Raw genomic sequence first — 5441 nt, 5'->3', positions numbered from 1 at the left:
TTCTAACTGTCACAGTATGCACACATGAGTTAATAATTTATAGTTATCTTGTACTTTTTCATACATTTGAATTATTATATCTATTCAATATTTATACCTTATTATTATTATTATTATTATTATTATTATTATTATGTGTATTATTATTATTATTATTATTATTAAGTGCACCATTTTGGTGCCTCATTCTTTTTTGGTTGGATTATGTATTTGTGTTACATACATACTCCACCATTTTATGCGTATCAAGTCACAATACGAAAAATAATATTGTATTAACCAAGAATACAATTATCTGATTGACAAATAAGACAAATATCTCAAGTACTTTCCTATGCCTTCATATCTTAATTTCGAGCATGACATCGTCTAGAGTATTGGAGTTCATTGTAGAAAACATCATTAGACGTTGGACTTTTACATTGATTGATTATTATTCTTATTTATGCTAAATATATATATATATATATATATATGTTTTCTGTTGTTTTCACTATTTTTCAATAATTATATTTGAAATTAAATTACATCAAAACTATATTTTAATAAAAGTTAGAATTTTTAACTTTTTATTTATTGTAGTTATTTTTTATCCAATTATTTGTTATGATTGTTAAATAATATTTTATGTTTTGCATTATCCTCGTGAATTGATTAGTTTTGAAATTTAACTATAATTCACATTCGACAATAAATTATGAAATTACAAGTTTATATATTATAATTACTTTCTTTTTATTTAATTGTATCATAAATAACTATATTATGATTAATTATGCAACAATATGCCGAAGCAAGCCTACATGTAATTAAAATTGCAGAATCCGAAACTAGGGGCCAAACAGGGGAAAAAGGGAATAGGTGTTGTGAATTAACCGGTGCAGGAAGCCAAATCTCAACATCGGGCACAAAGTTGTAATTTATAGTTTTTGGGGGTGTAAAGTAGGAGTGCGGTTTTGTATATTTATTTTTGGGAAAATTGCATAATACCCCCCTGTGTTATGCTAAAATTGCACAAAACTTACCTATGTTAAATAAATAGCCATAAAAGACCTTGTGAATTTTGAAACCCTGCAAAAAAGACCCCCTCCGTCCAAAACTGACGGAAGGTGCTGTACACGCGGTGGAAATGAGAGTAGGGCTTTTTTTTTATCCTATTTCAGCTTTTTTGATAGTACAATAGTCCAAAATACCCTTCTCCTTCATTATATATACAACTAAATATCCCCTCACAAACATACTACAAAAATAGGATTTTAAGTGAGCAAATTTTCAATTTGTCCCTTTTGTTTGAATATAAATAAAAATCATATATTACAAATTAAATAAAATTATTATTTAATTTAATATATTTTCATATTTATTTATAAAATATACTAAATCAATATAACAATCCTACAATTATATAAGATTTTCTTAACTTTTATAAAATGTTATATCATTTATCAAATTAAACTATTATTTAATTTAAATGTATTTTAATATTTATTTTAAAATATACTAAAAAAATATATAAATACCTAAAATTTATATCAATTTTTTTAACCTTTATAATATTATACTAAAACTATTAATATATATTTAAATTAAGCATTTACTATTTTTTATTATTTTAAAATTTTATTAAATTAAATACTTTACTAAATTATTATTTTATTTAAATATATTTTAATATTTGTTTATAAAATATACTAAATAAATACAAAAATACTTAAAAATTATATCATTTTTTTAACTTATATAAAATATTATATTTCAATTATTAATATATATTTAAATTAAACATTTAATATTTTTTATTATTATTTTTTATTATTTTTAAATTTTGATAAATTAAATAATTTTTATTTATTAATTCTTCTCCATCGTCTTCTCCGACGCCGACGAGTCGCCGGCGGTGATAAAAATGGGCAATCTTGGTCTCATTGGAATCGTCTCGATGAGAGGAGTCGAACGGTGGTAGTCTCAGGCCGTGATTCGTCAAGACGGCGGCGAATCGACCCAACAAACATCACGGCAGAAATAAATTTAAAAGTTTTGGATCTCAGCAAAAACTTGATGAAAATGAGAAAGGTTGGTCTCGTTCGAATCTTCACGTCGAGGCGAATCTATTGGTGGTCGTCCCAGGCCAGAATTCATCCGGACGACGACGAATTGAAGCCAAGAAGCTTTGACGGTCGTGCTCAAAGCCCAGTCTTTCCGGTCGATGAAAGTTCAAATTGATGGTATGGATATCTTCGTCTTGAGGAGAGGATTCCAATGGTATAAGCCATGGTCGAAAATTCTTTCAGACGAGGATGGAATCATAGAGAGAAGATTCGGAATGAAATAGTATATATAATATATATACGATATATATAATGTATATATAAATAAATATAAATAAAAATATATTTAAATGACTTAAGATCTGGACCGTTTATTTTTTACATTCAAATATCAATGGTTGTTATAAGAAGGGTATAACGGTCAATTTAGCAAAAATTTAACACTGTTAGGGTTCATCTAACGGAATGGGAGAGTATGCAACAATTTGGAAAACATAGGGGGTTTTTTGCCTATTCTTTTAACACAGGGGGTTTTTAGCTAAATTTTAAAAACACAGGAGGGTTTTATGCAATTTTCCCTTTATTTTTTCTGGCTGGGGCCGAGTGGCGAGGCACGGGGCCAAATACCAAAGTGGTGGATGGAAGGCGCATCGCATATATATAATTGGAAAAAAGGAGTGTGTGTGGTTGCTAAAGAAACCACTTATGGTTGCTAAATGTATGTATTAAATAAAAATGGCCCAAACCATTTACATGGGCCCTGCTCTGGATGGCCGAACAACTTTTGGCCCTTTGGGCCACCTATCCACTAAGACCCGACCCACCAGGTTTGACCCGCCGACCCTAGATATAAATAATCTACTGCAAACCCTAACCATTTTCCCCCTTCTTCTACTCGACTGCTCTTCTCCCCCTCTTCTCCTTCCCCAGTCGACTCCTTGGTTTCTCCCCTCACCGCCTTGTCTTCTGAGTTCGTCTGTTCTCCAGAAATGGCTGTTAATGAGCCATCAAAGGACAGCCGATATAAATGGCTGCTCCTTTGTGGCTCATGGTCAACGAAGTGAAAAACTCTCTCTCCTTTTCCCCTTTTCTGAAATACGCTAAAGCCTTTGTGGCCTCTAACCTTTGTGGTTCCTAAAACCTGTGTGGTATTCCTTTGTGGATTCCGGTGAACCTTTGTGGTTCGGAAAACCTTTGTGGTCTATCAGTTGTTCGAGCAACCGTGTAAGGGTTGCGGCCTTTGGCCTCTGTAGGCTTCGGGTCTTAAGGCTCCTAAGCCATATATCCGATAATTCGTCTATCTTCTTGTTCACTGTACTTAGTCTACTTCTGATTATTCCGCATTTCTGCTTCTTAGATTGATTGTAATTTATTATAGGAAAAGCCTGTAATATTAAGTATTTATAAATCTCTGTAATTGTGTAACGAGTTGTAAGTGTGCCGGAGATCGGTCCTCTCCTTACAGTATAACATGTGACATATTTAAATAGTTTACAGCGTGGGTTTATTGTAAGTAATATCACTTCAGAATGAGTAAATAGTCTGCATTTGCTTTTATAACTTGGCACTACTAATTATCCTCTTGTTAGAACCTAACTGAATAGTGAGAGCAAAGTTGCTGCGAAATGTCTACCTTGTTGTTGTTGGGTTTTCTTTTCTTGTCTTGAGTTCATATGTTCTGATGTAAGTGAAGTCCCAATAGGCATTCTAATGTTGGACTTGGGTGAAATGGGAAAATCACACATTTAAACATTGTCGGCCTATCTGCTTCTTTGAGTTATTGCACATGCTTCAGGAAGAACAAAGTACATTCAAAGAATGTAGTTGTGTGAACACCAAGGACATGCCCACACTTGGCCTGAAGATCATAAGCATCAACTATTGGGTGTACCAAGTTGTATGATGTAGTCTTTTCGGCAACCAGCTTGAATGAACTTTTCTACCTCCTATCTCAGTTGGCGACATCTATTGGTATCATGTTTGTACTCCTTATTGTATTTGAAAAAATATTTAGATTTGGGAAGTTGTGGTCCTTCCTCCAACCTTTGGGCTACTGCAGAGCAAGGTGTTTGTCTATGCTCATCAGCATCCATATTGGGCTAGTGATGAGTGAGTGAAATGCTCATTGTTAGGTCGATGGTATTCAACCATCCTCGTGGTTTCCCTCTATTTCTTCGAGAAGAGGTGGCTTCATAATCCCTTCTTTTATCATTGTGCTCAGCAGAGTGTGTTGAGGCTCTCCTGGTGAGAGTATTGTATTGCTCCCTTGGCCTGGGAGCCCCAAAGGCAGAGTTGATGGTCTTGATGATGAACTGGCAATGTTGCTAACAAAAGAGTGGGTTGGCTGCAGCAGGCAGGGCTATTGGATCAAGAGGGGAGCAGGGGTGTTGATATCCCCTAGTACGTGTTCTGGAAGTGGAACTACAAAACCTACTGCAGCAAGGAGAGAAGTGTTTCCCTAAAAAAAAGCTGTTGTCACACCCATTGTCTGAGTTGGTCATTTCGTATGTCTCCAGATCAAATCTCCCACAACCGGTGCCAATGATGCGTACCAAGATCCGACAGCATCACAATAATTGAAGGATCTTCATTGGAACTCTTAAGATCAAAGGAGGATTAAACTACAAAGAACTCGGATGCATATGTCATAATGGATTTACTAGAAAAGATAATTGAAAATTTTGAAACAGAGTAAGAGTTATGTTGAGATAGTTGAAGCGACTTGACAAAGTATCAAGTTAAAGTGGGAATAATGTGTGGAGGGCAAAATAGTGCAAGAAACTTGCTAAAAATCAAGAGAAAAGAGTGAGAGTACGTGAATAATACTTGATACCCTCATGACTGCACAATGACCTCTATTTATATGCCAATGGAGAGCAAAATTCAAAAGTTGTAGCAGCTGTGATACACCGTTTGAAAAAGTTGCATGAGTTAGATAACTAACAAAAGAAGAATATATTGCTATCAGTTTGCTAACCCGGAATCGGTGACTTCTTGGCCAAGCCCTTAGAGGTCACCCCCTAAGGGAGCATCACTTCGGGACTAGGCAAGGTCGCCGCCATTGTCACGCAGTAGAGGATTGAGGTTTTTTATAAGTTCGGATACCATTCTAGGCGAACATTGATGAAAAATTAGAATTTTAGTGTAAATGGACTAAAACAACTTTTTAAAATCTGCACAAGAGTAAAAATGTCCAAAAATTCGTCTGTGGTCATAACTTAAACGATTCTATAAGTTACTGAACCTAATTAAAAATACGTAAACATAATGAACTAAAATTGAATGTAGAGAAACTTATTGGACCAAAATAATCTTTTTCCATTAATTATATCAAGTAAATCAATTATTGTTTTAAAAGATGCAAATGGACATTACATTGCTTGAATCACCACA

The sequence above is a fragment of the Sesamum indicum genome, linkage group LG15 (assembly GCF_000512975.1).
Source record: "Sesamum indicum cultivar Zhongzhi No. 13 linkage group LG15, S_indicum_v1.0, whole genome shotgun sequence".
Lineage (NCBI taxonomy): Eukaryota > Viridiplantae > Streptophyta > Magnoliopsida > Lamiales > Pedaliaceae > Sesamum > Sesamum indicum.
This window is presented reverse-complemented; position numbering follows the sequence as displayed.